We start from the raw sequence: 25,070 nt of genomic DNA, 5'->3' as shown, positions 1-25,070 counted from the left end.
GACCTAAAGGCATGTTTGATATTAAAGATGGCCGCCGTTCCTGAGTCCCCGGCCAAGATGGCCGCCAAGCCACAGCCTGTTCATGCCACGTCAACCAAGCCACAGTCTGCTCACGTCAGGTCTGTTGGTCCTGTTGCTGCTCCTGCCAAGTCAAGTCAGGCTCAAGCCACTGTCTCTGCCAAGTCAAGTCTCGCTCAATCCGCTGTCTCTGCCAAGTCAAGTCTCGCTCAATCCGCTGTCTCTGCCAAGTCAAGTCACGCTCAAGCCGCTGTCTCTGCCAAGTCAAGTCAGGCTCAAGCCGCTGTCTCTGCCAAGTCAAGTCTGGCTCAAGCCGCTGTCTCTGCCAAGTCAAGTCACGCTCAAGCTGCTGTCTCTGCCAAGTCAAGTCACGCTCAGGCCGCTGTCTCTGCCAAGTCAAGTCTCACTCAAGCCGCTGTCTCTGCCAAGTCAAGTCACGCTCAGGCGGCTGTCTCTGCCAAGTCAAGTCATGCTCAGGCCGCTGTCTCTGCCAAGTCAAGTCACGCTCAAGCCGCTGTCTCTGCCAAGTCAAGTCACGTTCAGGCCGCTGTCGCTGCCAAGTCAAGTCACGCTCAGGCCGCTGTCTCTGCCAAGTCACGCTCAAGCCGCTGTCTCTGCCAAGTCAAGTCACGCTCAGGCCGCTGTCTCTGCCAAGTCAAGGCTCGCTCAAGCCGCTGTCTCTGCCAAGTCAAGTCACGCTCAGGCGGCTGTCTCTGCCAAGTCAAGTCTCGCTCAAGCCGCTGTCTCTGCCAAGTCAAGTCAGGCTCAAGCCGCTGTCTCTGCCAAGTCAAGTCAGGCTCAAGCCGCTGTCTCTGCCAAGTCAAATCACGCTCAGGCGGCTGTCTCTGCCAAGTCAAGTCTCGCTCAAGCCGCTGTCTCTGCCAAGTCAAGTCATGCTCAAGCCGCTGTCTCTGCCAAGTCAAGTCTCGTTCAAGCCGCTGTCTCTGCCAAGTCAAGTCACACTCAGGCGGCTGTCTCTGCCAAGTCAAGTCACGCTCAGGCGGCTGTCTCTGCCAAGTCAAGTCAGGCTCAGGCCGCTGTCTCTGCCAAGTCAAGTCATGCTCAGGCCGCTGTCTCTGCCAAGTCAAGTCAAGCTCAAGCCGCTGTCTCTGCCAAGTCAAGTCACGTTCAAGCCGCTGTCTCTGCCAAGTCAAGTCTCGCTCAAGCCGCTGTCTCTGCCAAGTCAAGTCAGGCTCAAGCCGCTGTCTCTGCCAAGTCAAGTCACGCTCAGGCCGCTGTCTCTGCCAAGTCAAGTCACGTTCAAGCCGCTGTCTCTGCCAAGTCAAGTCATGCTCAAGCCGCTGTCTCTGCCAAGTCAAGTCACGCTCAGGCGGCTGTCTCTGCCAAGTCAAGTCATGCTCAAGCCGCTGTCTCTGCCAAGTCAAGTCATGCTCAAGCCGCTGTCTCTGCCAAGTCAAGTCAGGCTCAAGCCGCTGTCTCTGCCAAGTCAAGTCATGCTCAGGCCGCTGTCTCTGCCAAGTCAAGTCACGCTCAAGCCGCTGTCTCTGCCAAGTCAAGTCACGTTCAGGCCGCTGTCTCTGCCAAGTCAAGTCACGCTCAGGCCGCTGTCTCTGCCAAGTCACGCTCAAGCCGCTGTCTCTGCCAAGTCAAGTCAGGCTCAAGCCGCTGTCTCTGCCAAGTCAAGTCATGCTCAGGCCGCTGTCTCTGCCAAGTCAAGTCACGCTCAAGCCGCTGTCTCTGCCAAGTCAAGTCACGTTCTGGCCGCTGTCTCTGCCAAGTCAAGTCACGCTCAGGCCGCTGTCTCTGCCAAGTCACGCTCAAGCCGCTGTCTCTGCCAAGTCAAGTCACGCTTAGGCCGCTGTCTCTGCCAAGTCAAGGCTCGCTCAAGCCGCTGTCTCTGCCAAGTCAAGTCACGCTCAGGTGGCTGTCCCTGCCAAGTCAAGTCTCGCTCAAGCCGCTGTCTCTGCCAAGTCAAGTCATGCTCAGGCCGCTGTCTCTGCCAAGTCAAGTCACGCTCAGGCCGCTGTCTCTGCCAAGTCAAGTCTCGCTCAAGCCGCTGTCTCTGCCAAGTCAAGCTCAGGCGGCTGTCTCTTCCAAGTCAAGTCTCGCTCAAGCTGCTGTCTCTGCCAAGTCAAGTCAGGCTCAAGCCGCTGTCTCTGCCAAGTCAAGTCAGGCTCAAGCCGCTGTCTCTGCCAAGTCAAGTCTCGCTCAAGCCGCTGTCTCTGCCAAGTCAAGTCATGCTCAAGCCGCTGTCTCTGCCTAGTCAAGTCACACTCAGGCGGCTGTCTCTGCCAAGTCAAGTCTCGCTCAAGCCGCTGTCTCTGCCAAGTCAAGTCACGCTCAGGCCGCTGTCTCTGCCAAGTCAAGTCAGGCTCAAGCCGCTGTCTCTGCCGAGTCCCACTGGTAAGGGACTCAGAGTAATAGTTAAAGCCCCACTAAGTAACTTTTCCCTCAATGCTCCCTCTACAGGTTAGAAGCGGAATTGTCCATTACCGCTGTCGTAAAAAATTATGCCTACCGTCGCGTCACATGCACGTTATTTGTTTGGAGGCTATCCAGGACCGGCTTTGTCCAGGCTGGGAAACCAGCTAAAACCAGCCATTTCCAGCTTAAACCAGCTAAGACCAGCCAACCAGCCTAGGCTGGTTTTAGCTGTTTTTTTCAGCAGGGGGGTCTCAAAGTGAATACGAAAGTGCCGTTTCCCCCTGTTATGAGTTGATGAACCACTGACATGAGTTCGGAAACATTATTTTAAGGTAAAAAAAAAGTTACTTAGTGGGGCTTTAATGGGAAATGACCTGACTAAAATAAATATTAGGCATTTATTATTTAGTTTTGGCATTCAATTATTTGTACATAACAAATAACAATTACACTTTCATGAAAACATTTGCAGTTTGTAAAAGTTATCATTACACATGTTTGTGTTTGTTAGTTTGTTGTCACTGATTGAGTCGATTCAAACGCTTCGAATCACTGAATCATTTTACCACTGATTCGGTTCTGATGATTCGGATTCTAATTTTCTCGCACTTTCTACTTGAACCATGGACTTGTATTTAAGAAACAAAATGAGTCGCACATTTTCTTTAATTAATATGAGGGTGCACTTTACTCGCAAAAATAACAAAGCATTACAATGTTATATTTAAGATTGACTCATTTATTTTGTGTAGCTTGTAAAAATGTTTCATTTGACAATAGTTGCACTGATTAAAAAACGGAAAAACCACAAACCTTTCTTCAGCCGAATCTCAACAAATGCAGGGCTAGAGGTGCCGCTTTATGACGTCACATCACCAGACCAAAATAAAAGTCCAGTTTACACACTGATGTGTTTATGTGCATATGATAATGCATCTCCACAATTATTAGTATTGTATATCTAGAAACTATTTTTGTTTGTTAAATTAATGTACATTTACAACACTATACTTTGTGTTTTCTTACCTTGACATTTATACCTAAAACAACTGCTGCAAGTGTTTCTATACAAAGGCTGAGGGAGTGACTGTAAATCTGACATTCACTCTTTTGACTAATCAACCTCTTGTTATTTATTTACTTTTTCCCATTATTTGGAAAGTCACTGATACACTATCATGGATTTTTTTATTTTCCTATCGTGGCGGATGAGAACACAAAAATGCATTTGCTGCAGTTTACTTTACAAAATCGACAATAATGATCTTACTTTCTTCTTTTTGTAATATTGAAGCCTGTACTCCAGTAAATTCCTTTTTGTTATTAAATAATTTGTCTATTTTTGTAAATGTTTTAGGTTTGGTTAAATGTGACTCTTTAACAGAAAGGACACTTATATAAATAGGTAATTATATAAAAAATGCATATAAAGCTAGAAAATATGCCTGTCATTCTCACAAATTAATCTAACAATGCTTTTTTCTTTTATTTAAAGGAACCGTATGTAGGATTGTGGCCAAAACTGGTACTGCAATCACTTTCAAAATACTGTAGAACGGTGTTTCCCCTCCTGCTCACCCCCTGACTCGAGGTTGCCAGCTAAGCTGCAGGAGTAGGCTGCAACAAGGAGCTTCCAATGGCAAGTGACGAGTCCTACACAGAAATTTGTTTTTCTTCTGTTAATTATGTTTATGCTTCACAAGAGATGTTTTGCGAAGTAATTATCTATCGCAAAAATTTACAGATGGAGATTAGCCAAATATTTCTTAAAGATGTACTGTAATACCACATTTCAGTCGGAACATAGATTGTTCTCATACCCTGCTAGTGGTGCGATATAAAGCTTTTTATGAACGCATTTAGCACGGCCGACCGTGGAAAATCCACTGTGTACGAAAGCAAAGTTAGCCAAACATAGATGAATCTTACCTGTCCAGGAGAAAATTACCAACGATGGCGTCTATCTTCAAATTCTTCTCTGTTTTCAGCCGTCTCCATCTTTCAAAGGCATATACAAATCCTTGTTTTATTTCCGACTTTGTCACGACGTATTTCGGATTCATAACGAGGTCTTTTAGGTTTCGTAACGTTATACATGTTTTATCCGACACGTTCGTATAGCTAGCTGCAGCTCTAACAGAGATGGCAACCCGGATCACAAAACTCTACTGACTTCGTGATTGGTAGATAGCTGGAGGGTGGAGCCTCAGACCAAAACACAAAATGACAACAATAACATCAGTTGAGGGCTGCAACTCTCACTTTTAAATGACAATATCCTGGCCGGACCACTGTTGTCAGTGATATAAGTATTTGAAATGAACATGATTTCTTAATGTCTAGTGACATGTTAGGGCCATTTTATAATTAACTGACATAAATTTCTTACATACGGTTCCTTTAAGAATTCCATGTCAATGAATGGACCTTTGTTCTTCAGGGCCTTCCACATTACCTCAGTGAGGATCCATCAGATTTACTCAAGTCAGCAGAGGTGGGCTTACAGGTTAATATTATACCTTTACTTAAAACAATGGTCTGTATATATATATGTTTAACCATGACCCTGTCTGTGAAATTTAGAAATTGCATAATCTAATTATGAGATAACAAATGCCACATTTATTTTAAGTTTAATTTCACTATTCACATTGTCAATATTAAATATATCAAGGTTATATTGTCATAGAATCTTCTTTACTGTACACTGTTAATTATTTCCCTGTTAAATAACAGGAAATTACTGGCAGCAGGGTTACCATTATTTTCCTGTTATTTTAACAGTTAATTACTGTTAATGTTTTTTTACAGTGCACTCCCCGTAATGTTTTTCAACAGGAATTTACTGTGAATCACAGAATAAAACAGGAAATAACTGGCAGCAGTGTTACCATTATTTTCCTGTTAAATTACCATTTATTTTGTTTCCATTAAATATTAATTATGTTTAGCATAGTAATGTGTACCACTGATTGTTATAGACATATTCTAGCTTGAGTTAATACAAGAATAGGCATAATCCATCAGATAACACTTAAGTGAAAGAAAACAAATAGTTCCGTGTTGAAATTAACTTTTTTTTATTGTAATACAAACACTGAAAGGTAAATACATACAAATGTAGGCACACATGGGTCAGACCAATCACAGATATCATGTTCATTGCTGACATCTGTGGTCGCTGGACGGAAAATAACAACTGGGTCTGTCTTAAACTAGCAAAGACACTTGCGTTTGGCTCTGCGCTGCGTCGGTGCAAGATAGGGCCCTAAACCTCAACATTTAATGTTACCGGAACTGCTGCTAAAATTCAGCTAAAAAGACTCAAACCAAGGACATACACTGTGACTCCTGGTCACATAAAAATGTTACACATAGGCTCAGATTAATCACAAACAAATCTCATTTTCTCATGTTCATGGCTTAAAAAGTAGCAAATACATTTTTAAACCCAAATACATTGTTCATTATAACAAAATACTGAACCTCAACACTTAGTGTTACCTAAACCACTAAAATTAAATATGTATGAATACATTCAAACCAATACTTAACACTTAAAGGGATAGTTCACCCAAAAATGAAAATGTGATGTTTATCTGCTTACCCCCAGGGCATCCGAGATGTAGGTGACCTTGTTTCCTCAGCAGAACACAAACGAAGATATTTAACGAAAACAGGTGCAGTCTGTTAGTGATTTAATGTAAGTGGATGGGCACCAAACCTTTGAAAGTAACAAAAAACACGCACATACAAATCCAAATTACACCCTGCGGCTCGTGATGATACCTTGATGTCCTAAGACACGAAACGATCGGTTTTCATGAGAACATTATTTGAATAATATTATCTGAACAGTATTTATATAATTTTTTACCTTTGATACACAGCCACATCCATGTGTCCTGAGCACGAGCTTTCCATACGGCTCGTTGCATGTTTACGCGCTCTGGCGTAGTTTACGCAAAAGCCGTAAGCGATCTGTCGCATACGACACTTATTGTTTACACAGTGCACATAGATTTTGGGTATAGTGGCTATTCAAAATGGTAATTACTTGCTATATCCTGATTGTTCAAACCGATTTAAAGGTAAAAGATTACGTTTGCTTGCGTGAACTGATCCGGAATTGTTTTTTATCACTGATTTCCCCTTGCGGCGTTTGCGTAAACTACGCCAGAGCACGTAAACATGCAACGAGCCGGATGGAAAGCTCGTGCTCAGGACACATGGATGTGGCTGTGTATCAAAGGTAAAAAATGATATAAATACTGTTCAGTTTCTCACGAAAACCGATCGTTTCGTGTCTTAGGACATCAATGTATCATCACGAGCCGCAGGGTTTACAGTATTTCACAATTGCTAAAACACATTTTTTTAAACCTTCACCCATGTTCTCAAAACTTTAAACACAAAACCCAGTCTTTAAACTACATTCACAAAACCCCTGACTCTTCTGGCAAAATCAAACACTTGCCTCAAAACCATTTGATCTGTGCTCAAAATCAAACAATGCTTTCAAAACATAAACACAGCCAGTCAATATATAAACACTCATCAGCATTCATTAGACACTACATCAAAAAATTGACAACACAGCGTCCAGGGCTTGTAGTTACAGAGAAAACAATGTTTATTGCATATAGAAAATAATTTTGCCATAAATAAAAGTAAATAATTCACAACTCATTCAATTCAGTACAGCAAATATATTGCATACTGTAAGTACTGCAAGTAATACAGTATTGAATTTCTGTATTTTCAGCATAAAAATAAAGTAAGCCCAAAGAACAAAGACAACTCTAAATGAAAAGCGTATTACACGAAATATTGTGCAATTGCAAAATCAAAGTCAATGAGAGACTCATTCTGCCTCAGCATCCCGTCTTCGTGCTGGGTCCGGCCAGAGGACTTCGTCCACATCACATGCAATGTTGTCCCTTCCTAGACAACGGGGGAAGAACCCTCTCGTGTGCCGGATCCAGCCTTGACAACACTCCACACCTATGTCATCACAGGCCAATTCCATTGCCTGTAAAAGATTTACCCTTGTGTATGGGTTACGATCATAGACCTTCCATCGCCACGCAGAGAAAAACTCTTCTATTGGGTTGAGGAAAGGGCTGTATGGTGGAAGGCAAACATTCACGAATCGCTGGTTGATATTGAACCACTCACGTATTCGGACACTACGGTGAAAGCTGACATTGTCCCAAACCACAACATACACAGGATGCACTGCCTGCTGATGATCCTGCTCACGTTCAAACAAAACATCCCGAAGACCACCCATAAATGTAAGAAGATGGTCAGTGTTATATGGCCCCAGGGTTGCATGATGGTGGAGAACCCCCCCATTGCTTATAGCTGCACATAGGGTGACATTGCCACCACGCTGGCCAGGGACTTCCACAATGGCACGTTGGCCAATTATGTTCCAGCCTCTCCTTCTCCTCTTCGCCAGATTGAACCCTGCTTCATCTACAAAAATATATTCATGGGGCCTTTCCAGGGAATCCATTTCAAACACCATCTATATATAAAAGAGATAAATAAATAGTTTTGTAAGTGTTACAGAAAGACAATACTTCTGTACATGATTTACATACTCCTGATTTACATACACTACAATATAGTGCAGTTACAGTAACAGTATAGGACAATAACTGTAGGCTACAAACTTGTACTGTAAGCATCAGTGATGAAAGTGTACACTTACTTGCACATACTGATATCGTAGATCTTTGACCCTTTCTGAATTGCGCTCAAAGGGTACTCTGTACACTTGCTTCATGCTTACCCTGTTGCGATGGAGGACACGGGAAATGGTAGAAAGGCTGACACTGTTGATACCTTCAAAGTTTACATTGTCTTCTACAAGTCTTTGCTGTATTTCACGCAGTCGGATGACATTGTTTTGACGGACCATATCAACAATGAGAGCCTCTTGCTGTTGGGAGAACAAAGGAGTCCTTCCACCCTCATTTGGTAGTCTTGCAATTCTACAAAAGGGAAAATGCTCTTACAAATGTATACATACAGAAACAATAGTAATGGACATCACATTCATATGTAAAATGTATTGTAATTTTTTTTCTTTTTACCCCACTCCCCTTTCTATTGACAAACAGTAAACTTTCAGTCACACAAATTAGAAAAACAATACCTGTTCTCTTCTGTGAATGTCCTGATTATGGTGGCCACAGAGAATCTGGACAAATTGGGTTGTACTCTTTGTCCTGCTTCCCTCATTGTCATTCCATGAACAAGAACATGGTCTATCACAGTTGCCCGAATTTGATCTGAAATTACTGTTCTTTGTCTTGCTCTTCGTTGTCCTTGTACTATTCCTCCTCGTCCACCACCTCGTCCACCACCTCGTCCACCACCTCTTACACCACCTCTTACACGAACTCTTCCTCCTCTGCCTCTCACATTGTTTCCGTCCATTGTGGTATACTGTAAACACTCAGCGTACCTGGGCCACCTATACTGGCTTATATTCTAGACAACTGATTTGATCATATCATTAGAAACAAGTGTGAACAATTTTGAGTTGTTGTGTGTAAATGATGACAGCTGTGTTGTAGTTGTGTTTAACTTTTGACACATGTATTTACTATTTTGCAACACGGTGCCAAATGTGTTTTAGTGAGTAAGAATGTGTTTAGAGTTTTGCAAAAAGAGTGTATGAGATTTGCAAACAGTGTCTTATCTACCTGAACTTGTTTAAGGTTTTGCCTACAATGTGACTGATTCAACAAATGTGTTTAGGCCACTGAGCATTGGGTTCAGAGAATGGGGTTTAGTGTTTTAGCAATTGTGAAATACTGTAATTTGGATTTGTATGTGCGTGTTTTTTGTTACTTTCAAAGGTTTGGTGCCCATCCACTTACATTAAATCACTAACAGACTGCACCTGTTTTCGTTAAAAATCTTCGTTTGTGTTCTGCTGAGGAAACAAAGTCACCTACATCTCGGATGCCCTGGGAGTAAGCAGATAAACATCAAATTATCATCAATAAAGAGCAATAAACAATAAAAATACTGTCACTGCTTAGAACACTAACCATTTTCTCAAAGCACACAATGAGGATCCTTTGCAAAGTCGTGGGTCTGTATATGAGAGAGAGAGAGAAATGCAGGTGTTAACATACAATATCTTACCTCTGGATGAATTCAAGTGTGCAGGCTGCTTCCTCCTGGTACTGTAGGTTGAAGATGTAAAAACAGGAAGAAAAAAAAAGACGCCAGCCCTGTCACAAAGGTGGACTGGATCCCTTCGCAAACGATTTGGCCCTCAAGGCTGAGCATCCAGCGCTGGAAGCGGCTTCCCGTTTCTCCTGAAACAGAAACGTTTTAACTGTCAAATTTCTGTTTTAGTTTTCATTTTGAATACAGTTTAGTTTGATACCATTGAATTCACTACATACAAAACTAAAGCCAACTGTCTTATCTAAAACCAACTTACCAAGAAGTATCAGACGAGGAGTTGCAGGTATAGAGAGTGAACTCTCAAGGTCAGCTGCAGTGGCATATACCTAGGACATAGAACAAATTAAACACAATATTAATGACATAAGACTACCACTTAGTGAGATAGATAGATAGATAGATAGATAGATAGATAGATAGATAGATAGATAGATAGATAGATAGATAGATAGATAGATAGAATGAGAGATGAAGAGACATGAAGAGATAGATAAAGAGAGAGGGGGATATAGATGGAGAGAAAGAGAAAGATACAGAGAGATAGTGATGGATAGATAGATAAAGTGAGATAGATAAAAGAGATAGAGGGAGAGAGTTAGATAGATACAGATATAGAGGGAGAGACAGAGAGAGAGGGAGATAGAGGTAGAAATAGAGGAAGATAGAGGGATAGATTGATAGGGAGAGAGTGATAAAACAGAGATAGATACAGGGTAGGTTAAGATAAAGAGATAGGTAAAGATAGAGATAGAGGCAAAGTGAGGGAGAGATAGGCTAAAACCTGCACATAAAATAGTCACACCAGCATGTCTGGTAGCCCAAACAGCTATTATCCATCAAAGACGAGCAGCTGACATGAATTCATCAAATTTGATACTGTATTTATACATTCTTAGACCAACTATCTAGCATCATAAACAGCTATCAGTAAATAGATTTATGTTAGCCGTTTGATTTTCAGGATGAATCTGCTTTAACCAGACATGGCAAGAATGCCACACAAACTTGACAACGGGAATGCTACTTAAACGTTATAGGCCTAACGTTAGCCTATAGTTTATATATTTAGATCGTAAATGGACATTAAAATAAGCGCATTGTTTCTAAAATTAATGGACAAACTATCGAAATGTTGCTAGCTTGAATCACCTTGGCTCATTAGCAGTTATTCATGTGGTGTAAATCCGTGGCGTTTAGTATAACATTACATCAACATCACTGATCGATGTTAAAACTATGCATGACTTTCAAAAAACTCTTTAATCTCACCGGATTATTGTGATTTTGGTCGATGTAACCACCGCGATCTTCCGACATGGATCTCCATGTTCGTTGCTTGCAGGTTCAAATGCCGCCTTCTACGCTCCTTCCCAGAATGCATAAAAAATACTGTATGAACATGTTATTTCAGATAGTGGCGCCAAATAAAGTGGCGCCTACAGTATCAGCGTGCTGCGTTTCATACGGATATTTACACCGTGTTCAGAAATAACAGGGGGGACACGGACACACACACACACACACACACACATTGGGAGCGCAGTTCCTCAACTAAATGTATAGGCCGTCTCGCGTAAAATCCGGAGTGTATGGTATGGTTGCATTAATAAAAGGGTATTACACCCACGATAACAAAACACATTTGCGTATGCGCAGAAAACACAGCAAACTTTCTTATTTCTGTCTGTGGAATAGGCTATGCAAGATTATTCTTGATAACATTTGCAGTAGAGAAATCAGGTGTTTAATTTGTCTAATCTTCATTCAGTAAATGCATACAATATTTAGTTTGTTAGAAATGGATTGCACCGACTATTGATTGACTATTGATTGAATCAGTCGTTGTTTAGCAACCTAAAAAAACGAAATGAAATTGCTAACTTCTCCACTGATAAATAATAACTTTTTTATAATAAGCATAAAATTGCATATCAGTATTTATCTCCATAACGTTGGAGATAAATACGACCATCTAACTATCCGACATCTTGAATTTTCGATTTTGCGGTTAAATAACAAAAATGAGGTGTTATTTAACAATGTGGTGTTAAATAACAAAAATGAGGTGTTATTTAACATATATTTACTAAAATTAACAGTAAGGCGCAGTTGTTAAAAATAACAGGTTAATCATGTTGAAATTTGGGTGTAAATTAACAGAAACATTTAACAGTGTTTGTTGAATGTTTTAATGTAGAATACTTTAGCATATTGCAAGCAAGGTCTCAAGGTACTTGTTCTCCCTACATAATTTTCTGCAAAAAAATTGGTAATACACAATTTCAATAAAATAACTGACATTTTGAGTAAATATTTTGATAATACAATTACTGTACTGGAGACCGTGTGACTGCAGGAATGGATCTGGGCATTCTCATAGTGACTGATGGAGATGATGCCTTTGACTGCTGTGGTGCTGGAGGAAGATTGTCCTGAGAGATGCCAAAGACCTCCAACATGCTGTAGCTCTAGTAGTTGGGCAGATTTTTGTGCTTAATATTGATTTCCCCCCAAAGCTACATTGCACATTGAGGTCATTCAAAATATTTGCATTGGAGGTGACCAGTGTTCTGTAAAGGCGAATGGGCTGAAAAATAGACTCATTCGCAAAACAGTAAACCTATATGATGTGCATCTTTTTGTTTTGCATGATTTGCCTTTTGAATTTATGGTATGGTGTTTTTAAACAATGAATGTTTAATTCATTTTGTCTTGACATTGGTTACTGCAGGACCAGTTGGATCTTGTTGCATTTTAGACACTTTTATACTGTTTATACAGTATTATTGTTAATGCAGTATGTTACTGTGTTTTATACTGTATTGTTTTTGCAGTTCATTACTCTGTATTTCTGCAGTATTATTGTTTATGTAGTATATCACTGCATGCTTCATACAGGAGGTAACTGGTCTGGACCAGTAAGGAGGTAACAAAGAAATCTCTACTCTCATTTTCTACTGTTTCCATTTATTATTAGTTGCTCATTTCCGAATTATCAGCAGCAGGTTTACCAGTTTTACACTGGCATTTTGAATGAATGCTGATATTTCTAAGTTTTTACATTTCTCTGTCTTCAGATTGTCACAGTTTCTGTTGTTTTTGGTTGGGATTTTATCAGTTTGAGCTGTCCTAGACCGTTTTCTTGCTTCCTTCTTGATCCCTCAGTTCATTTGGATACTTCTCATCTTCTATTAACAGTTCCTTTATAAAAGTCTTGGTGAATAATTAATAGACAGAAATATCCACAATAAAGGTCAAATCTTTCAAAATCTAGTTTATTTAACAAATTGATGAATTAAAAAAAAAGTACTTTAAGTAAAAAGCAATAAGAGCAATTTTAATAGACAAAAGTGTAATAAAATTGGAACATACATTTATTAAATTTTCTTTTACACTTCATTTTATACGATTTTAAATCAGTTTTTCAACATCGTTGTCATGATATTTCTCTATTTCAGAAGAGGATCTGAATTTGTCAGTCCATGTTTATCATTTTTAATTGTACAAGAAAGTGTGCGGTAACTGTTTTTTTATGATATGCCTGTTCACAGTTGTGTATTACAATCACACAACTCACTGTCTTCAGTACAACAAACTTTAGGTTTGGAGGATAAAGTGGAATACTTACACTAGTCTCTGTGTTGCGTGGCATTGTGTTTTTTAAGGAACTGCATATTTTTAAGAAGCCAGACCTGCTTTGCTGTAGTAGTTGAATCTCCACTGCAGCTCAGCTTGGGCTTCAGTAGTCAGCTGTACTGGGTACTTCATGAAGTCATTTGTTTCTTCACCTTTGAAATGTAAATGTTTTTTTTTTTTTTTTTTTAAATATAAATGTTTTTATAAATGTTTCATATCATGTTAAATGCATGTTTGAGGACTCAGATGCCCCCAAATTTTTGAAAGGGGGTTGTTTTGGAAGTGGTAAAAAAAAAAAAAAAAAAAAAAATCCTGGAATCCTCTTCGGATGTGTGTTTAGCATAACATTCACATTCTTTACATTTTAAGTAATTTATCTTTATCTTAGCCTTTTTAGTACAAACAAAACATTTTTGGTGGGTCACACTGTGGCCTCAGAGCTTCTCCCTTGCTGACAAAGAAAGGTCTAAATAAATAAATGTCTTCGTAAATAATTAAATAAATGTAGACATAATGCAGAAATAAATACGAAATTAAGTAAATATTAAATGAACATGGAAAGAAACTGACCCTGCCTGTTGTGACTACGTCTTTTCAAATAAAGCTTGCATTTGGATCCATCACCTCAGACTCCCATTGTTACACACTATAAGTTCTACACTACAGTCAGTGTTATTTTTACTCTCGATAGAATGGGACCATATGTGCTCCAAAGAAGTGTTAAAAGTAACTCTTTAAGTGTTGTGTTGTTGACACTGCTAATTTTACTGTGTGGCAAGAGCGGGATGCACAAGAATTACAGACTTAAATAATGGAGAACATTGGAAAAGTCCAGAGGAAATGTGTAATAGCACAAACATTAAGTCCATAAGGATTACAAAAAGTATACTCAATGGGATTGTTTCAGCGCTACCTTCTGTCTTCAGACAGAGCTCAAGGGAAAACAGAGCTGCGGAACAGAACCAAGGACGTTGTTTTCCTAGAGTGGACATTTCAGCAGCAGTAGACATGGAACCAGAAGAGGGCTCGATTTTAACTTTCAGAACTCCTGTGCTGGAAGGGTTTGAGACTATTTTGAAAAAGGCACTATATCACATTTGTGTGAAAGTGTGAAAGTGTCTCACTACAATGTGCTGAAGGACTGTAAAGAGACAAAGTGGTCAGATTTGTTCAGACCAGACTCAACCCCCAGGGGCTGTTGGAGGTCCTTGTATGAGCCTCCCATAGAGTAACGCGTTGCGGATCTTCAGTGGAGGATTGTACATTGGGCGATAGCTACAAACAGATATGTGGCACACATTGATCCATCATTAGGAAAAGAATGTATTTTTGTGGTACTGAGGAGTCAGTGGATCACTTATTTTTAAATTGCTCAAGGCTGAGAGGATTGTTTCAGATTTTAAATGGGTGGGTTAGAGATTTGGGGGTAGATTTTAATGATAAATTATTTATTTTTGGACAAAAATATATCGCATCAGACAGGAAAAAAGTCTCATTAATCAATAGGAGGAGCAAAAATGGCCATATGGCTGACACGCAAAAGAAAACTGAAAGGAGAGGGAGAAGTTTTTCCTGAAGTGGTTTTTAAGGCCTTAATAGCAAATAGACTGAAGGCAGAATTTGCATATTTTAAAATGACCAATATCTTGGATAGTTTTACTGAAATTTGGGGTTTAAATGATGTTTTGTGTACAGCGTTGAATGAAAACAAGTTGTTTTTACATTAATGGATGAGTCTTTTATTTATTTATCTGTTGTTTTCTTTTGTTTTTTTTAATTGAAAATGAAAATTGAATCTATCTATCTCTGTCTTTGTCTGTCTGTTTTGTCTACATGCATCTGAATTTGATCTGTTCAAGCAAAAACTGAACTACTTTTACATCTCCTACTTTTCAGGACTCAACTTGCAGCCATGCACTTCAATAAGAACAGTCTAAGACCACACGCAATGACAGCTGCAGGGGACCCCCGATGGCTCATACAGTATCCACACTACAGAAGAGGAGAGTACACAGTACGACTTCTGAAAAGAAATCCCACATTCGGTATATATCTATCTGTATGTCTATCTATTTCTATATCTCTCTCTCTCTCTCTCTCTCTCACTGTGTGTGTGTTGCATGCTGGGAGTGAAGGTGGCGTGTGAGAGGCACATATGGGAGCATGAAGTTCTAAAACTTTGCTGTATATTCCTTTTTTTTTCTTTTTTGAGGGGGATTTATTTTATTTTTTCCTTCTTTGGGGCACTGATATATTAGTTAGGTTAATTTATACACAGCATTTTAGTGAGGCGGGATGGCGTCTACCCCTGTAGGGGAAGAGCCATCTCTCTCGCTTAGGAATGGTTTCAGGTGCGTTCCCGTGGCAGGTACTACGATCGAGGACGTGCTGTTAGCAGCAGGACAACAGGAAGGCCATAAAAATAGTTTCTGCCTCTCGCATGAACAAAGCAGTTGTTGTTTTTCTAAAGAATGAACAACTAGTAAGTCGTTTAATTGAAAGCGGCATGTGGGTGAAAGAAAGTTTTGTGCCCATTATACCCCTGCATGCTCCAGCTACGAAGGTGATCATTTCTAACGTGCCACCGTTTGTCAAAGATGATGCGATAGTACAAGAATTAACTCGGTTTGGAAAGATGGCAAGTGCCGTTAAAACGATACCGTTGGGGTGTAAATCAGCCGAACTTAAACATGTCTTGTCTTTCAGATGGCAAGTGTTTATGTTTTTATCATCCCCTACTAAAACACTAGACACTTTGTTTCAAGTAATGTGTGGGGAAAGCTCTTACATGGTTTACGCTAGTACTGACAGTCTGCGTTGTTATGAGTGTGGTGAAACCGGTCATAAGAGATTTTCCTGCCCTCATAAACAACAGGCAGAGGAAGTTGCAGGGATGTCAGGAGTGTCGGGTGTGAGCAGTGCAGAGGAAAGGCCACTGGGCAATGTAGGGGCTCAAAGTGGGGAAGGACGAACGAGGGAAGTTGATGGTGGTGATACCAACATTAACATAGTGGAGGTGAATGACAGTGCTTCTGGTAGTATACTTAATAGGAATGAAGAGGATGCGTTTAACCTCTGTAATGTTACTGTTGCGTTGGATCACAAAAATGATGGGATTAAATGATGAGGTGGAGAAAGATTCAGAAGATGAGAGTATTCGGGATGATGATTCATGCACTGATGTAGATTATAGTAAACCTGGGGATTTTTATTCTGTGGATCAGATAAATAACTTTCTAGATGAAACTTAGGGGAAGTCTGTTGATATTGAAGAGGTTTTTCCTGATTTAGATAAATTTGTTGCATCTGTAATGAAAGCTCGGAGGGAATGTAGCGTTGAAGTTTTGTCACAGCAAAAAAGGTTCTGGCTAAAGAAGTATTTGACTAGCCTGGCTAACGCCAAACCACGTCATGACAAGTTCGTCATGGATCGTGGTCTGGGAACCACATGTTCATTTTCTCGTATTTGAGGCGTGGTTTACAAATGCCCAGAGCAGTTTATTGGGCGATACAAATGTCTATCAAATGCGCCTGTGCGTAGCTCATAGCCAATCGTTTCAATTGTACCGGATGACGTATGTAGAGCGAACGCCAAAAGTTGCTCTTTTTTCTAAATAAACTTGCATTCTAAACTACTTAGAACACTATCTAAGGCTGCATCGAAATATAACTTCGCATCTGCTGCCATGCTGGATCTATAGTTATAAACAAACTGCTTCGGTGAGTCGCGTAGAAGGCGTGAATAAAATCGCACTGCACGCAAGGCAGTATGGGGAGGCTAGTATTTGACAGCAGTCAGGCAAAAAATGAAAAATGAAAAGGTTAGACGTCGTTCTACTAGGACAAATTCTAAATAAGTGCACATGGGGACTTGGCATTTACTCTATTGTCTTCTTTTTTTTCTTTTTTCCCTTTTCCCTGTTTACTATGGATGTTCTCAAAGTAGGGTCCTTAAATGTAAATGGGGCAAGAAATAGAATTAAATGGTTATTATTAAAAGAATGTATAGATTTAAAGGGTTTTCGAGTTATGTTTTTACAAGAAACACACAGTACTGTAGGATTTCAGCGCGAATCAGACAATTCAGGAGATTCGATTAGAAGTAAAAACACTTCTACAGCCTCAAACTCCACAAATTCCAGCAACTCCAGCATGACCAGACCCCTGTCGTAAAATTTGTCATTTGACAACCTGGCTCCAGCCAGCCTGAAGCAAACCTAACTAACTAGGAACTTGCAACATTAACACAAAAGGACCCTTGTTGATAATCCCAAATTTGGGGCAAGTAACCAAGATTAATGGTCAACGAGATGCACATCTTGGACATCACATGAGGGAAATCACTAGTAGAGACTGTGCGTGGTGGGCTCCCCCACGCACAGGACAAAGACTAAATTCTTTCTACACCCTTTTGACCTTTTCCTCCCTCACAGAACACATCCTTACATCCACAGTATGGCACAGGAAACTGCCTTTTCACATAAAATGATGATAAAAAGGACTCATGAGCAACTCATCATTTCTATGCATAACTTCCTATACTCTTTGTAACCCATACATTTGCCTATTATGTTTTAATCACTTATTGTGTATGTCCCTTTTGATAACTATTGAATAGTTTAATGGTTTATATTGATGTTTGGTATGCGTGAACTTGAAATTGCAATCTTGAAATTTTTCTATAATTCAATTCTTTGTAAAATGTATTTTAGTCTTGTTATCGAAATCATGTCCAAATTTAACTTTGCCAAGAGCGGGAAAGTTGGGACCACGGGACTGATAAGATAGCATTGTGATTTATGGTTGGGGAGGAGAAACTAACCTTACCCCGACTTAGGACAATGTTCTAATTGGTCAAGACATCATTTGGGATGTGTCCAAAAGCTGAGTTTAAATACTCAGGACACCATCAAATCTCTCTCTTACTCCTTACTCTTATGCACTCAATCTCTTACGACTTCGTGCCGCCGCGTCTCGACGCTGCCTGGCCTGCATGCCAGCTGCTCCTCTAAAGGAAACATGAGGAGATCATTACACTCCTGTCATTTACTTAAATTCTTTATTTCTTTCCGTTGAGAGTTTCGTGTTCTTGTTAAGTTTTGTGCAAACCGCGAACGACCCAAACGTCTTCGCTGACCTGAACTTTAACAGCGCACAACTCGCATCCTCAGCCAAGCCAACGCCCAAGATTTCACAAAGGACCACAGAACTAACCAATCAGCAACCTCGGGAAGGCCCTCTTTCTGGAACGAGCGACAAAGGAATTCCCTCTACACAAGGCAACGCAAGTAACCTCCAGGATCTAACTGAACTGGTGCATTTGATATAGTTTAATAACCTCTTTGAGAGACTCAATACGAGGGTTAATTAAGTGATTGATGGTTGTTCAGGTCTAAGCAATTACACATATTGCTATAAACTTGGGACTTCATATTTTCATTCCTTTAAACTCATTCTTTCCTCACTTTCTCTTTCTGCAACCTGTGTGAATGCGTGTGTTTATGTTAAATTAGTTTGTATGTGTTAGGTTTATCCAATAAAATCATATTTTTATTAGAAAAGATAAGTATCTTGTGTTTTGTGCTTACAAGTTAATGTCTTAAACTGCCGATTTTGCTACTGTGCTAATATATAGTGTTTTCACTATATTCTGGATAGTAATATCCATTGCAGAGTTTCTGTTACACGGCTCGTTTAATGAATCGCGGGTCGACTCTGAACAGCCGTAAAACAGCGATTCTGTTCAAATTCCCTATTGAATCATATTCGATTCCCTTTGAGCTAAATTAAATGTACTTAATCCCTACAGTACTGAAGACAATGAAAATGATTTGGGAATGTGGGGGGGGGGGGGGGGTGATTATGTGTTAAGTCATGGTACTAACCTTTGTGCAGGAGCTGCAACACCTAGATGTAGAGTTAATATTTTGTCTAAATCTGAGATAGTAAAGGTGGGAATCAAGGTGGGAATCAAGTATAGGGTTTTTAATCTAATTAATGTTTATGCCCCTACAACGGGTAGAGAGAGGATTGATTTTTTTCTTAAATTTAAAGATGTGGTTTCTTCCTTTTCTATTGATGATTTTCTGATAATTGGAGGAGATTTGAATTGCACTTTGGATTTTATTTATGACAAGAATGGGGAGGAACCCTATTTTATGTCAGCCTCTTGTTTAAAAGAGATTGTCACAGAGTGTGGCCTTATTGATGTGTGGAGGGAGAAAAACAAGGAAATTAAACAATATACATAGATAAAAGTGACAGAAAATAGGATAAGTACAGCAGGGTTAGATAGATTTTATGTTAAGAATACAATGCGTAGTAGAATGGAAGAAGCATGTAGAAGCCCAAGCTCAATCTCAGATCATCATTTAATTTCACTAAAGTTATTTTTAACTCAAACGATCCCTCATTGTTTTTATTGGAGATTTAGTAATAAGCTGTTGGATAACCTTGACTTTCATGAAAAGTTAGAAATTTTTTTGGAAGCAGTAGTCTGAACAAAAAAGCAATTATGAAAATCTTCTTCAATGGTAGGAAGTGGGAAAAGCCCAAATAAAGCTTTTCTGTCAGCAGTTTTCGTCACAAATTTGGATTAGTATTAGAAAGAAAATGTCTCAGTTAGAAGAAGATATCTTTGTTTTATATGATTCACTGTTAAATAAGAATGATATTGCAGTGCAAGAGAAACTGTTGTGTAAAAAAGAGGAGTTAAGGAATATTTTACATGAAAGAGTGAAATCAGCACCTGTTAGAACAAGGTTTACTACCATCAATGATATGGATGCACCTACAAAATATTTTTTCAATTTGGAAAAAAAAACTGGCTTATGATAATCCAATGTATTGTTTACGAAGTCCTGATGGAAGTTTTACATCTGACCCCCTAATGATGAGAAGACTTGCTATTGAATTTTATTCAGAATTATATGCCAAAGAGGACATTGATCTTGAAGCAACATGTGAACTTTTTAATGACTTACCAACTTTAAAAGAAGAAGATAGACTGTCTCTTGACCTTAACATCACTTTTGAAGAGATAACTGATGCGGTAAAGCAACTTTCAATAGGACGTACACCAGGCTATGATGGACTTACAGCTGAGATTTATAAGTCTCTTTGGGGAGTAATTGGACAAGACTTTTTTTTTAAGTTTTGGAAGAAAGTTTTAAGTTAAAGGTTCTGCCAAAAAGTTGTCAAAGAGCAGTCCTTACTCTTCTTCCAAAGAAAGGAGGTTTGTGTTTGCTTAAAAATTGGAGACCTGTTGCTGTTCTCAATTCAGATAATAAAATATTGTCTAAATGTATTGCAAATCGACTCAAAAAAGTACTGGATCTCTTGATTCACGATGACCAGACTTATTGTATTCCAGAAAGATGTATTTATGACAATTTGTTTTTAATGAGAGATCTTTTAGAATATTTAAGATTGTACAATGTTAATGTTGGAATTGTATCTTTGGATCAAGAAAAAGCATTTGATCGTGTCGATCATCAATATTTTTTTCATGTATTAAAATGCTTTGGCTTTGGGGATTAGTTTATTTCATGGATAAAATTGTTGTACAAGGGATCTGAGAGTATGCCTGTATGTCTCCATATATTGTGAAATTTACAAAGTAATATATCATATGATATATTATATAATAATATATTATATATATTTAAGTAATATATTGCAATATATGGAACAATACTGCAATTATTGCCGTTTTCATATATTGAATAAATACATATTATTATACTATTTAATATATTGTTATGTATATTGAAATATATCCCACATTATATGAAATTATATATTGGAAGAGGCATTGTATATATATTAGGGATGCACCGATACCACTTTTTTGGAAAACGAGTACGAGTACTTGCATTTCAGTACTCGCCGATACCGATACCGAGTACTTAATAAAAACATGATTTAAATTTACAGGTAACAGCTTTAGTCATATAATTTAACAAAAAAAAAAAAAAAAAAAAAAAAAAACAAGGGACTAGTTTAGAATTAAGAACATTTATTTAAAATGAAAAGCATGTTGTATGCAACATATTACAGAATAAATAATTATAAAAAAAATTTAAACAGTGACAGTGCAACTCAAGTATTTTTTTCAGTTTGTTGTAAACTCTGCCGCTTTGGACAACACAAGGGGCATTAATAAACATCTTTGCTATTTAGTGCACAATATTTGAATAAACTAACAACATCCACCAACATAGAACTGTGGCAGTCAGTGCAACTGAGGTAGGTATTACAGTTTTTTTCAATTGTTTACACACAATTTTGAAAACCGGGTTCTTTTTTTCAAAATATAATCACAATTATCCAAAAACCACACTCAATTTGCAGAATTCCTAGATTGTTTGCAAAATGACACACTTCAGTCAAAACATACACATTTCAGTCAAAACATATACACATATTTGTGAAAATGCTATTAGTTTTCATTTAAAAAAACACAGTCCTCAATGATCAGACACTACTGCAGACCGTTTCACACTGCTGTGATAAATAAAAAACACATTTGTAAAAAAAAAAAACTAATTTTAGGAAATAGCATGTGCTAGATTTTCGGGCAGACATTGTTATGTAAGGGATCATTTCGATGACAAAACAAAATAGTGACAAACCCACAAAATTCTTCATTATTAGTTTGAGATATAGGGAGAATGTACACAAATAGGCCAATTATAAACGTACCAAGCACTGCACAACACTGATGCTGCAGACTGTATATTTCAAGTATTTATTTGAATACAAGAAATACAGATAAAATCTGTAGACAAATAAAAATTACTGCATGAAGTACATACAGTTTGACTCTGAAAAAAATCAACACAAATACTGTAACTATTCCTCATCTCTCCTTCTGGCTGGATCAGGCCATAAGATTTCATCCACATAATTTTTGATGAATACAGGTGAACTCACCTGCTGCCTTTTATAGCACACCTGGGTGCTGCGTTTTCAAATTAGCACATGTGTGCTTCCACACCTTGTGGATGTGTTTATCCAATTCATTTATTAGTGTGGTCATTGGCAATCCGGGGCTTTGTAATGACAAGGAAGTAACCTCACAATCCTTATCTGTGTCTAAGGTGTTGAAATGTGTGTAGAGTTTTACAAATCACTGTGTGTAATGTTTTGCAAAACGAGTGAAGCAAACATTGTGTGTAATGTTGTGCAGATATGTGGCGGTGTTTTGCTCCTTGGAGTAGAATTTTGCAAATTGTGTGGAAATTTTTATTTTAGAGTGTAAACAATCTTAAAAAACTGTAACATCAAGTCTAAGACGACTCACTTAAATGGAGACTATTTAGAAAAAGTGAGTGGCAGTTTTTTTTTTTTCACGAAAAGTAGCTTTTCTGCATTATCAGCAGTCAGCTTGTTTCTGTTTTCATCTATAATGTGTGACACTGAGCTAAAAAGCCTTTCACTTTCCACACTGCTACATGGGGCTGAGAGGTATTTATGGGCCATTTTAGCCAAAGTGGGGAACCTGATTTTGTTGACACTACAGTACTTCAGAGGACTGTCTTCACGAGGGCTTGGGGCCTCTCCGAGGTATGTTTCGAGCTCAATGGCAGACCCTGCTGCCAGCGGCTGTGCTGCCTGGGGCTGCTCCTTAGCGATTTCTTCAAATACAGTGTCCAGACTGCTGCTAGTGCTGGCCTGGGCCTTGAGAAACAGTTTAGCAGGAGGTTCTGCAGCTTCTGCCCGACTCCCCTCTGCCTCAGCTCTGGACATCTAAAGCTCCTGCTTCAGGTGCAGCTTGGCCTCCGGAGCAGTGTTGTTGGAGAAGAAGGTATCTTTATACCTAAACAAAATTCATGAATGTATTAATATGTGGAAAAATAGGACTGATTTTAGTTTCCCCTAAACCACTGTCACAAATGCCAGCCATTTGGCTTTCTGGTAGTAATAAGGGAAATATATTTCATATTATATATTGTATACATTTGTATGTGTGTATTTTAGTTACAAAAATATAATATAATACTTCAGATGGAAATTAATCTTACATTTAGTACTGTAGTTTATCATTTAATACCTATAGCACACAGACTTTACCTTGGGTCAAGTATGGTGGAGATGAAGTACAGTGGGTTGGTCTTGACGTCACTGAAGCGCTTCTTGACAGCTGCCAGTAAGGTTGCTTTCATTGTCTTGACGCCGTGGTCCTCGTCTGTTTCTCTGTTTAGAAGTCTCACTAGCACAGCTGAGATGACATCAGAGGCTAGTGCGTCTTAGCTGCTCACTTTTTTAGTTAGTTCCTCAAAGGGGGCGAGGATGGCAACAGTCTTCTCCATAAGAGCCCATTGGTGAGCGGTGAGATAGTCAGGGAGTTCATGCTCGGACACAAACACCCCCAGCACTCGCTTTTGCTCAATGAGGGACTGGAGCATGTAATACGTGCTGTTCCAGCGCGTCTGTACGTCCTGCTGCAGTCTCTTTATTGGCTGGTTGAGCTGTCCCTGAATGTCCTCGAGGCGGGAGTAGGCTAAGGCTGAATGTTTAAAATGCCCAACTATTTTCCGCCCCACTGCTATAGCATCAGCTATGCTCCTCTGTGCTAATAAGCCCTCATGAACAGCCAGTTGGAGCGTGTGCGCGACACAAGGCAGACTTGGGAGCCCTGCGTCATTCATAGCTTTAATCATGTTTTTGGCATTGTCACGAAGCACAACATGTACTGATGTTTTAGGTATACCCCATGTCTGGAGCATTTCCTCAAACACATGCACTATATCCTGGCTGGTGTGCGAGCCGCAGAATTGTTTTGCATGTAATATGGCTCATTGCGGCGTGAAACTCTCGTCTATCCACTGGGAGGTTAGGCTAATTAGCGACACGGGGCTAACACTGCTTGTCCAAATATCCGTGGTGAAACTAAACGCAGAGGAGGCTTGCAGTAGGCTGTGGATATGTTTTTTCACGGAGTCGTGTAGTTTAGGCAGCTCCATGTCAGTGATGTAGCAGCGGCTTGGGACATCATATCTGGGCTCCAGAACATGGAGGAGACGTAGGAATCCCACATTTTCTACCTCCGAGAGTGGCTGGTCACTCAATGCAATGTACTCGATAATTGCCTGTGTTATTTTCACAGCACGTGGATTGTCTCTGGACATTTTCTCTCGTCTTGCAAGAGTTTGCTGCAGCGTGGGTTGCATTGGTTTAGAAGCATGGGTAAACTCTTTGTACTCGTTGTCGTGTTGGGATTTTAGGTGCTTGATTAAATTACTTGCTAAATGCGCTACCTTTTGAGCCTCCTTTGGTCAATTTCGCTGAGCACAATTTGCAGTCCACCTTTGTTTTGTCGTCTTCATTCACTTTGAAATAGTTCCACACGACTGACATGTCTCGCCTCGCCTTCTCCCCGCTCTGAGCTGCAACCGGGGCCTGGGGGCGGGCCCCTTACACGCTGCTCAAACATAGACACTTCTCAGACCGTGGTATCGGTCTCCGGTATTGGGGGACTTTTAACGACTACAAGTACTTTAGAAAATGTAGTATCGAGGGCGATACCAGATACCGATATCGGTATCGGTGCATTCCTAATAACATGTGTTTTTCCTTAAGCAAAGGCTTTTAGGGAGAGAGGTGTGAGAGTGAGGGGCGAAGAGAGGGGGTTAGGTCAGCGTGGGATTGTTGGCTCTCTTTGAAGATTGCTTCTCCAGATTAGTTTGCAAAATTAACCACTCGCTATCCCTGTTTGCAGGTGAGAGGGTAGTGTTGCAAGAGAAACCGCCCCCTTACCTCGAGCTTCTCTGTGTCCCCATTCGCTGTCCGTGTTTTGGTAAAGCACGAGCTCG

The 25,070-nt window shown here is 39.7% G+C and overlaps 1 pseudogene; it reads right to left on the bottom strand.

Annotated features, from left to right (window-relative positions):
- LOC141326042 (uncharacterized) overlaps window positions 1-25,070 on the bottom strand; it is a 312,593-nt pseudogene that overhangs the window by 266,030 nt on the left and 21,493 nt on the right.

Source organism: Garra rufa, chromosome 2, assembly GCF_049309525.1.
Source record: "Garra rufa chromosome 2, GarRuf1.0, whole genome shotgun sequence".
Lineage (NCBI taxonomy): Eukaryota > Metazoa > Chordata > Actinopteri > Cypriniformes > Cyprinidae > Garra > Garra rufa.
This window is presented reverse-complemented; position numbering and strand designations above follow the sequence as displayed.